General features: G+C 42.1%; 1 long non-coding RNA gene across 1 annotated transcript in view; it reads left to right on the plus strand.

Annotated features, from left to right (window-relative positions):
• Positions 1-9,885, plus strand: part of LOC139084099 (uncharacterized) — a 34,336-nt gene extending 24,451 nt beyond the window's left edge. Inside the window, exon 3 of the long non-coding RNA XR_011541397.1 lies at positions 8,234-9,885. This is a non-coding gene — a long non-coding RNA (uncharacterized lncRNA). The remainder of the gene's footprint in view (positions 1-8,233) is intronic.
• The last annotated feature ends 2,202 nt before the right edge of the window (positions 9,886-12,087 follow it).

Here is a 12,087-nt window from a genome sequence, read left to right on the forward strand (position 1 = left end):
TCAATCCCATCAACCAGGGAATCTGGGCAAGAAGAGTGCAGTGACTGCCCCCTACTGGTTGTCCTAGTCCCAGGGGCCAGCCAACAGAACAAAAGCTCTAGCATGCCCATTCATTGGTCCTCTTCTATTAGACCCCAAGGAAATGAGAGTCCAGCAGCCTGCCCGGTGAGGCCCAAGGACCCCAGAGTAGCTCCCTTCCAGACCCTTTGCTATGTATGACTTAGCCAGATCTGCCAGAGATGAAAGCAAGCCCCCTCCAGCTATCCAGTAAAATTGCGAATTAAATCAGAGCAGCCAAATTGGATTTAGTGGTTGTCTCTGACTCAGCTGGCCCTAGGGGAATGGTGACTGCCAGCAGGTGGTTCAAAGCAACTCTTCGTAATATTCATTTCATGTTGCTTAAAGATGTGAAAAAGACCAAGTCTACCAGCTTCTGGTGTTTGACAAACCAGACTGTTGTTGGATCATATTTGAACAGACAGCTGTGTCTGAGTGTGCCAGGGAAAGCCTTAGCAGGCAATCAAGTAGGGTCAGCACAAATTCCCCAGACTAGCTAAGAAATGGGATGTACCTAATCCCACGAAAACCTAGGGGCAAGTTATGTGCACTGTTGCTTCTTTCACATACACGTTGATTCATTCACCATCATTCATTCACTAGTCACTCAACAATTATTTATAGAGCTCTAATCTGTGCCTATCTCTGTCCTAGTTGCTAGGCACATAGTGTCCCAGCCACCACAAAGCCTGAAGACTAGTGGCCGATTCTGACTACGTCTATATTTTCTCATGCATCAGTCAGAACCTTCCTGAAAAACCTATGGGGTGCAATTCTTGCTAATAAAACAAAATTGACAAAATTATTTAATTTCTTAACTGCACAGTAAAGTGTGTTCAAAGTCAAATAGAAGTTTCTGTCTAAGCCAGGAACGGAGCTAAAGTTGCTTAATCTCTAATGTAGTCCCCACTTCATCCTTTTGCAAGAAGGAACCTGTGTAAAGCACAAGATTCCCATAGCTAGGAAGAACTTAACTCAGATTGCACCTAGAAATAAACAACCAGAACAATAAAATCAACCACATAAAAGGCAATACTTTGCCTTCTGGATAAAGCCTTAGCCTAGCAATAAATGAGGGTGAACAATATCTGAATTCTGCATTAGCTGTCACAAGAATGTCTTCCTGACCTCTGTGTCCGCTGGATACACAGACACGTCTTCCCATAAGTACTGGTCACACACAGTCAGTCGGTCAGAGCCTTCCCCACAGTCACTGGCACGTACTCTTAACTTATTTACTTGGTTGTTTAGAGTATATCAGTTTGTAAACAACAAACTAGACGGGAAGGGAGGGCGAGAGGCTTTTAAGCTAAGGATGATGACCGACAAGGGCAAACTGGGAATGCGGCAAGAAGAACTGACCTTAGGCACAAGGCTACACCCAGTGATGTTCTTAATAATACTTGAAGTTCAACCTGCTTACACCCTCTTGCTCAACTGATAAAATAACCAAAATCCAAGAGACGTTAAGTTTTAAGAGGATAGTAAATTATAGGCTACATTTTTTATAGATCTCCCTCCGCAAATGATCTAAATAAAATTCACTTAAGTGCAAATTTTCAAGCAGTGTCTTATTTCCAAATGCTCCCTTACTACAGCATGGCAGCTTGTGAAGTTCGTTAAAGTTCTGTGGAGTATAATAAACCCCTTAATCCTCAGTGCAACCCTGTGAGGCAAGTAGATAGGTATTCACTTATTTTTTCATTGTTCATTATTTTTATTATTTTTTTTCATTTGTCCTTTCACTTACTGTCAGTCAACGAGCATTTGGTGATTACGTCCCTGTTTTGAGTACTATGCTCCCCTAGGATCCTGTACTCTCCAACATGTTAGGCCCGGCCACATGGGGCTCTTGAAATTAATTAAAACTAAATAAAACTACACTTCCAAGTCTTCATATGCTGAATATGGGGCAAGAGAAATGGAGGATGAGAGTATCTGCTTGTCCTGGACCAGAGATGCTCAGCACAGCCACTACCCGACACCCATCCATGAAAGGATGCCCCACAGCTTCCCTTCTCCTGTTAGCTGTTTTTCGTTTTATGTTCAGTGCATCCCATTCACCTACTTGCAGGCAGCACACTGCCAAAACTGATTAGGCAGATGACTCCCTCTCTTTTTCTCAATAATTTCCAAGAACCCCACATTCACAATTGGTAACCTGCTCTAATGTCACACTGATGTTTAAAAATTCCCTTTATTGTTGACAACTGGAATGTTCCTATTGAAACAATCCAGTGCCCTTTCCCTTCTTTGCTTTACCTCCATTTTTCAGATGAGAAAGACTCAAGACAATAATGAGCTGCACCATCTTTCACCTCCTATGCTCATCCCTGATGCCCGCCTCCATCACAGGAAGATCTGTCTCTTGACGAATATCTGGTACTCCTTCCCAAGAAATACTCATGTCTTTCTCTCTGCCAGGAAATTAGATGTGGAAAATGAATAGTCTTTAGGATCTCAGAGTTTTGTGAAGTTTAATTTCTTCTTAATCAGAAAACAGAGACTCAAAATGCAGAGGAAGCATTACCGTGTCCCAGCAAGAAAAAATTAATAGATAGAGAATCTTGGGTGGATATGATCTAGTAAGAGCACTGGAGGCAAACCCTAAGGGCAACTTGAGGATTTTAAAAGGATTAACGTTTTCCAAAGGAAATAAAAAGGAAGTAACAGAATTGTGAAGCGGTGATTCTGTAGGCCAACTGGAAGATGCTTAAAGAAACTGTGGGAAAGACCATATTGAGCTCAAAAGAAAATATAGACTCTTCTGTCACCATCAATGTCTTATCAAACACCTTCACCAGACATTGAACACTGGGGAACCACTGCAGCCTTACCCAAAAAATAAACCAAAACAAAAATAAAACAATTCCTTTGTGAAGACCAGTGCAGTGAAATGGATGGAGGGGCAGTTGCAGTTTAATAAAGCTTTTAATTTAAAAAACTTTTCAGGCAAGGACCTTTTTCCCCGAATATCAAGTATTGATTGAACACTATGGCAGCACAGTCCACAGTGAAAGAGACAAAAGAGGCAAATGCGTCCCCACTTAGAAGAAAAGAGGATCCTAAGCTGATGTTCAAAACAATCCCTGGATCCCAGTGGGCCCCACATGTCCAGCCCTAACCAAATATAGACGTTGAAAACCATCAGGCACAGGGCTTTCCCCTGCCTAGCCCTGAATGAATGTGAGCCCTGTGGAACCCCACAGCAGATGAGGCTCACAAGGGGTCATTTTGCCCTGGGTATCCTTCAGTCCACCAAGCTGAAGCCTTCCTTCCTCCTCCCTGTTCCCCAACCACTGGACTCCAGAAGGTAAATGAGTTCCCTCCTGGCCTGGGGTCCTACTCTGAACCCAGGTGATTTGCTAGCTGTCACAGTGGAGCTGCCAGGCAGTACTCTGAACTTAACATGCCTGGAACCGCCAGCCTGGAGACTATTGTCACTGCTTCGACAGCCTATTGTAATAGCCACCTCCCAGGCTGACCTCCTAAGATTATTGAGACCAGCCTGCCATGCCCCTTTGATATTGTGATTTGACTACAGCTGTGTCTATTCTCCGACCTCTGGTCTACCCTCTTCCAGCTAGCTGATTAACGGAGATTCTAGCATCTTCCCAATCTTAAGCAGGTCACTGCAGGTCCGAGATGCCAGCACATAATCAAACACATGAATGTTGTGGAGTCTAGGCCAAAGAAAGGAATTTGGATTTTATTCTAGGTATGATTGGAAAGTTTTAAGCAGAAGAGTGACATGATTTACCATGCATTTTAAAAATGCAACTCTGGCTACAATGTGAAGAATGGATCTTGAAGTGGTAAAAGAAGATTCAAGGTAATGAGCTTGGGGGCCACCTAGTAGTCCAGTACTCACCTGGTACTCACATGGTAGCCCAACTGAGAAAGAGTGATGATATGAACTAGCGTGGTAGCAGTGGATACAGAGAGAAATAAAAGAATTAGCTATACATTTTGAAGGTGGAGTTGATTAACAGAAAAAAACTGATGGCTGCTACCCTTATCCATCCATCTCAGAGGCAAATAGGTTTAAACTATAAAACACAAAGAGTATTTCAGTAAGATGTAAGTAAGAATTTCGTGTTAATTTAGGACTAATTAGCACTGATATATTTATTCATATGTAGATGTTGGAATTTTCTAGGAGGACTCCTTTGGAATGAAATAAGCAACTAATTGCCTAAAGTAACCTAAAAGATGTTAATTTTAACAATAACTTCTCCCTGGGACATCATGATGCTTTGCTCTAAAAAGTATTCCTTCCCTAAACTAAAGTTTTCCAGTTTGAAAAAGTGTAGCAATAGAAAACTAAGATACAAGCTCAATGCTGTGGATTTTCAGCAGGATTTTGCAATGGAATTAAGAGCATGTTAAAACGTTTTGAGACAGTCCATCAGAGTTTCTCCAAAAATATATCTTGAGTGGCTACTCTGAGTATATTCAAAAAGTTCCACAAAATAAAATGGCTTATTGACAAAGGTTTCTCCATCCATTCCCATGGAAAAGAACCTTTGGTAAAACAAGCTAAATAGCCTGGAATATGTTACATTCATTGACAATATTTTCAATGTCATAATCAATTATACATCAACAAATATGGTATCTGTTAATGCTTTCATTTGAATTCATTCAACTGCATGTATATGGCTCAGCCAATGTAAAGATGGATTGCCTTCTGATAAGATAATGCAGTTTCTCCCTCATCCTTTACGTGCAGAAAAATCATTCTTATTTTTTGTGAGTAACTTCAGTTCTACACAGAATTGTTCATTTGCCTGCTTCCTTTTTTGTTTTAAGTTTTCAATCAATCCCAGACCCTTTAAAATGTGTTATACAATTTTATCAACTTAAAGAGATGAATCGGAAAATTCTAATGTAGCAAACTTTGCCACATGCCTGAAGTATGTAGTATGTATATTAGATATACATAACACGACAAGACCCAGGAGTAGCACTGATGACCTGGCATCACTATTTGATAGGGTTCTTCTAGACGTGTAGCCAAGTTTGTAGACATATGCTCTAATCAAAGTCTTCACGTGCAAACTGAACTACATACATAAAATGAAAGCTTATCATTGAATGAAATCCCCAAAGAAGATTATAAATTAGTACAAATTGCATAGCCATTGCAGTCACAGTGTATGTGGAATGTATTAAATCCTGTAAGAAGAGCAAGGGTACTTTGTCAGTTTGGATTATGGTTCTGTATGCATGTAAAGCATTCTTCAGTAGGAAACGATCAGGACCTCAGTGCCGTCTATTATTTTGTGGTCCTTTCCAGTTTTAACATTCTATCACCTTGTACCATGTGTTTTGAAGATATATCCAAGAAATACTACCCTTTTCCCAAAAACAAAATGAAAAGTAAATTTCCTCATTTGCAATTTGAGACAGATGGCTCAGTTATGCAGTATAAGCAGCAATGTTCTAATTTCATTTGTGAAATTTGCCTCTGAATAATGACTGATGGTTCTTGAATTTTTTTAAAAAGTGCCTCAATCATCCCACATCCCACTGGGATGCGACATCCCAGTGTATCAAATTATCAAATGTCTTGGTCCCAGATAAAGCAAGAACAATGAGAGGTACAACTGTTACATGTGTTTGTATCCCAGAGACTTTCAGGAGCTAAGCACGCTTGTGCTTCAGATCTCTTATTGTATTTGCTTCACAACAAAATGAAAGTAGTCTATCGCCACATGAATTTCAGATATGAGGCTAAAAAATCTCCAGCAGGCTCCAAAGAAGTAATTTCAAACACAGGATCTACTCAGTTTGCAGGCTGGAAGAAGCGTTCAGTTGCTCTTGTGGTACCTGAGAAGGGATTCACACTACCAGGAGTTGCCCAGCTCTCTACTAAAAGGGTTCCCTTCTGGTTGCCAGGAGATGCCCGGGTGACACGGCTCTCTGCCAGCATCACTTAATGCAGCCAAATACTCCAAACTAAAAATGCAGTATGTAATAGCATCAATTCCACAAGCTCAAAATAAACAAAAATCTCTACAATGAACCACAATATACCCGGCACATATGATGCCTACGGTCTGTCTAGAGGCAGTAAGCCCCAGGTCCCTTTCAGCTCTATCTTCCTGGCACAATAGATTTTTGGTACCTTTGAGGTTGATATCTAGTAAATTGATTTCTTTCTTTATATTCTTCTTTCAATTGTCCTTTAGAGACAATGAATGCAAAATCACTGTCCTTGAAACGCCTTTTTGCATTCTTACTTTAGCAAGTTTTCAAATTATGATGTGATACAAATTCTAAAAGGATTTGGCAGACATCAAGGAAGAGGACTTTGGTTCCATGAAAGCCAGTCATCAGAAACAAACACACCCACCTGGTATGGGAGGCGGGCAGGGGATTGCACAGGTGGTCGAAGTCCTGAGTGTACTAATGGCGCCCCGACTCACTAACCGCATAACCCTGCAAAAATCCTCCAACCTTTCCCCGCCTCAGGTGCCCCAGCTGGAAAATAGAAATAGCCATACTCGGCCAGCCTACCTCACAAGATTGTAGGCTTACTGAAATTCAATAATTCTTTCGCAAATTTTAACTGCCATTCATGTAGTCGAATGCATGATCAATTGATTACAAAACTGGGATATTTAAACCAGAGGGATGGTATAACTCTCCCTTAGGGGACCTGGAAATGAAATAGGTCTCACCGACCCCCAGATTCAGGAAAATAAAAAATAAAAAATTCACAGAGGGATGTTTGGTAACAAAGCAAATAATAACTGAGCACCGACTATACACCAGGCTTCAACTCATTCATGCACCATCTCATTTAATCCTCGTGGGAACTTTAGGGAGACACTCTTACTCCCATTTTATTATTACTTTTTTCCCTTTTTCTCCCCAAAGCCCCCCGGTACACAGTTGTATATTCTCCGTTGTGGGTCCTTCTAGTTGTGGCATGTGGGACGCTGCCTCAGCGTGGTTTGATGAGCAGTGCCATGTCCGCGCCCAGGATTTGAACCAAAGAAACACTGGGCTGCCTGCAGCGGAGCATACGAACTTAACCACTTGGCCACGGGGCCAGCCCCTCTTACTCCCATTTTAGAGGAAAGATGACTGAAGCTTAGTAAATTAAGCATTTTCGCCCATGGTCACTGCCACAGTATGCAACTGAGCTGACATTCAAATTCTGGCAATTCTGACTATAAAATTCAGCCTCTTAACCACTGTGCAGATTCTCTCCTACAGAGCTGTGCATCTGTACACCCAGCACCTGCCAGTCTAGCCTCCAGACTCTTCACTGTTCCGCATCGGCTCAGTGGTTGTCTCTAGCTCTGCACTTTCACTCCAGTTCTTCTCCCTTCCTGAATCAGTCCCTCTGCTTTACTGACTCTTTTGCATCCTGTCAGTCTCACTGGAAGCCTTGCCCTTGGCGTGTGGCTCTCTAACAAAATCCCTTTTCATACTAAGTGCTCTCTATTGTTGCATTAATTGGTCTGTCCTGTCTTCAATGTGTCCTTCTGCTTGGCTCTTCTCTAAAGGAACAGAATATGTACTCTGTTTCTCCTCTCTCTCTCCACCATTGCCCAACACTGCACTAGGTTAACAGAAAACTGCTTAAATAATTACCTGGAGACATTAACAAAACTTTTATTTGCCCCACTCAAGTGCAGGCTGGCTTTCCCATCCCTGACACTATTCCACAGCAAATATTATGCACAAACAATATGTTGTGCGCTTGGGAGCAAGACAGTGTTCCTTTCTTCACTAACTTGTTCAGTTTACAAAGAAGACAGACAAACAGGTACTCATGCTGGGCTAAGAGAAGTGCAGGTACCATAGAAGCACAAAGGAGCGGCAGCTACCTGGATCTATAGGGTGACTAAAAGGATATTTGTCAGTTTGCTATTTAGGCTAAAATTTTAAGAATTGCGTAATAATAATAACAATCAATACTTACTGAATGTGTCCTCTCTTCCAGGCACTTGAAATGTATCACTTCACTTAATCTTTTGAATAACTCTACGAAGCGGATGCTCCCATTAGTCTATTTTACTGATAAGGAAACTGGGGCTAAAGTAGCACCATTTGTCCAAGGTTACTAGTAAACAGTAAACAGTAGGAGGAAGATTCAAACCCAGGTAGACTGACTTCCAGAGACCACACCTTTAACCAGTATTCTGTCCTTCCTCTCCAGTCGATTAGTCCCTGAAGAGCGAGACAAAGAAGGCTGAGGTAGAAGGCCCTGCATACATAAAGGATCGTGAGAAGTTCAAACAGGACACATGGAGAACCTGAAGGATGGGGCTCTAACAGTCCCAGGTGGATCTCTGGCTCCTCAGCGATGGACATTTAGCCATTGCCGGTGAAGGTGTAGGATAGTGACTGGGCCCTGGGGCAGCCAACCTGGTTCCACTGCACAGGTCTTTGGTGCGCTGGGGTTCCCAGGGACTGTGCTTGACTGTGTCCCCCGGTCGCCTGCCCCAATGGCCAGGGAGTCCTTCTTGCTGTGTCAGCAAGGAGATCTCTGACTCTCCCTTTAACACCAGGCTGCCTCAACACCATGGCATCAGAGCATCCTGAAAGATCCCAAGAGCTATTCCAGTTCATCCCTCTGCTTCTGAAAAGGATTTTTCCTAAGAAAAGATTTCTCCAACTCCTTCAGCCTCCCGTTCCAATGTCATATCATCCTTTCCGTGAAGATACACTTACTCAAATCTGATAGAAACCCTTCATGCTAAAAAGGCCTGAATTCTCAGTTGTGTTTTCATGTGTGGTGGAACAGTAGTCAGCTCTGAGGATACTGCCTCAGACACCTGTGACTCAGCCACACTTAGTCCCCGGAGTCAGCATTTGCCTCCTGGCTCTACTCCTTGTGAGCATAGTGATATTAGGCTAATTACTCAAACTTTCAGGTTCTCACCTGTAAAATGGGCACAATGATAGGCCTTACGTGTGAATTCATTTTGAGGATTAAATATAGATAAAAGGCTTCATACAGTGCCTAGCTCATCATAAATGCTTACCAAATTTTAGCTTAAAAAATAAAGTGAAAAAAATGCCTAATTTCATCTGCATCTGAGGTTAATTTGTACACAATTTAGAGACTAACAAACCTCTGGTCAACATTGCCAGGGAGAACCAAAAAAAGCAAATGCCTAATAGTAATTTAAAAAAAGCAAATAGTAATTACACTTTTAGTTTTCTTATTTTCTACCACTTTGCAGAAGAGTAGAACATTCACTCTTAAGTGGCGGTTATATATCAGTTATAAAAGTGTTAAATCCGTGAAGGCAAAGAAAAAAGAAGAAAGAGACAGGAACCGTCCTGCTGTTGCCATGGTAACGAGGCAGGTTACCTGGACAAAGATTTTGGAAATCTCTTAAAAGAATAGCCAGAGATGTTTCTGTCTATTTTGGGAAGGACAAAGTCTTCCTTTATCCTCCGCTAAAGACACACAACCACTTGTTTGCTGAATATCTCCCAATTAACTCAGGGCTTGATCTGAGAGGAGGCAGGATGTCATGAGCAGGCAGGTGGCGGAATGGAAAGGATCTTGGCAGGGGGCTGCAAGGTAAAGGCAAATATCAGTGGAAAATGCAAGATCAAACTGCCCAGGATGGCTATTGTTTCATTTAAAATGTCCAAAGAGCGTTCATTAAAACATCATTCTCACACAGGAAGACCCCCAACTCGTACAGATTAAGTTTACAAGAAATTGAATCCTTAACCAATAACACTTCCATTTTTATTAACATTACTGACACGAAGTGATTAAAAACTCTGGTGGGCAAGACTTTCTCTGAAAGTTATTATTTATATGTAAAGGAATAAAGAGCTCACGATGCATTAAGGGTGTCCTCTCTCCATCTCCTTGGGCGTCGTACGTAGGTCGTGTGTCTGTGTGTGCGTATGTTTCCTTCCTATAATCGGCCGTTTACACTTAACATAATCATCTTGCACACCTCTCTCTCATTTTTCAATTAATCGATAGCATTTTTCAAGCAACAAATAGGGGCTATTTGTAATAGTATTTCCTTTAATTGCATATTTTTCAAACATGAGACTATTAAAGTAAGTGTCCATGAAAGCGGTCATTCAATTCTGCTTGGAGGTGCCCCTTCGTTCTGAAAGGGCCTCCGTCATCAAGCTCAATAGTATCTCTTGGCTGCCTGAGAAAAAGCACTGGAGGAAAGAAAAAAAAGAAGAAACCTATTTTCCAGATCAAAGTAATCCCTACTCCATTGCCATGGCTCCAGACGTCTCTTTCTTCTTTTCATTGACCAGACAAGGTTCTTCTCAGTGCCCTGCTTCCTTTTTTTTTTCTTTGCCTGAATTTGTTTTCTCGTTGGGAAAAGTGGTCATTAAAGTATTAGTTTAGGTTGATTGGTTCTTCAGCAACAGAAGAGGCTTCTGATGCTTTGTTATCTTTGACATGATCTCAAAACAGCGGCCTGATTATTATGCAATATAGAAATAATAATTCAAGGCTGTAGGCTTCCCCTTTGAAACCCATGCAGGGTGTTGGGTGTATGATTTCACATCTAATCTGCTGGTCTTCTCATGGGTGCTTTCAGGGTCTGACTGTCTGGCCATATCCCTGGACATTGCGTGGGACTTCACCTCCCTGCCCCGGTCATTGAGCCCCCCTCCCATGGACCAGCATTCCCCCCAAGTCGTTGAGGCTACGAGCACTTGCCTCCATTTATACCAACCAGTGGCGCATTCAGTAGGAAGAATAGGGAGAGGGAGGGCTTTGATGTTTCCAGGGGCAGGAAATCACTTGGAAGATTCTTCCAGGGCCACTTGGCAGCAGGTAGAGGGTGTGACAGCTGGTGGGAAGGTCAACGGCTGGGATGTGACCGCTCAACCATAGCAGAGGACTGCGCTGCCCTTGCAAACTGAGAAGTTTATTCCTATAGTCTGGTGGGGGGTGGGGATGAGAGAGAAAGATCAGAGGGCCTGGCACATACCACCTGGGAAAAAGAGAATTCAAATTATCAAATAACACGCCGGAAGCTTTCATTACTTTTCAGGACCAATTGATCTTCTTCGATCCAATCTAATAAGAATGTATGCCTGCCAATATCCAAGAGGTGGGATGCATGGTGGTTAGCTGAACGGACCCTGAATCTAGACTCCAAGCCTCTCTTTACTCATCTGTTAAAATATGGTTCATAACAGGTTTACGGTGAGGATTAATAATAATAATAAAAATGTTTACTGCATACTCTCTATGTGCCAAACGCTGTGTTTAGCATTTGACATGATCTTATTTCCAACTCACAACATCTCTGTGGAATATTTGCTTTTAAAGGACCTTCTTTCTTACAAGAAAGCAGGCAGAGAGGGTTGAAGAAAGTTATCCAGAGACAGGCAGCTGGTAAGGATTCAAATTCAATCAGCCCAAACTTTAGAGCTCTATTAGTCACCACTTAGGAATTAAATGGAATAATATATAAAATATTGATTCTGGTACCAGACACTCAACAATATTACCAATCACTCATTTCACATTCCCAACTTTATTATTAAACTCCCTCTGTTGCCTTGTCTAAATGAAGAAAAGTATGTGTCAGTGCTTCAATAAGTGAAAGGACTTTATGAGAGCAAACACACACAATAATTATGATAACTGGAGCCGACACACAGAAAAATTAACAATATTTCTTGATCCAAAAGTTCCAGGGAGATAATCGCACTTACAGGACTCAGTGAGGGAAACGGGAGCTCCTATTTAGAGGTAGCTCGACCAAGAGGTATGGAGGAAAGGTCTAGAGACATTTGTATCATCGCTGCCTAAGCTGGCTGGAGGCGGAGATGCAGATGATGTTTCAGAGTTAGCCAGACAGAGAGGGGAAGTAGACCTGACAGATACGACCCACTTAGCCAACTGAAGAAGGCCTGACCACAGGCTCACCATCACTCACACTCAGAAGATACACACACGGAGGGACTAAATCTTCCCCCCCTCCTGTCTGAAGCCCCCAAGGAATCAAGTGCTAGTGCCACGTGCAAATTCTTAGGCAGATCCAAAACGTTTATCAAAAA

The sequence above is a fragment of the Equus przewalskii genome, chromosome 6 (genome assembly GCF_037783145.1).
Source record: "Equus przewalskii isolate Varuska chromosome 6, EquPr2, whole genome shotgun sequence".
Lineage (NCBI taxonomy): Eukaryota > Metazoa > Chordata > Mammalia > Perissodactyla > Equidae > Equus > Equus przewalskii.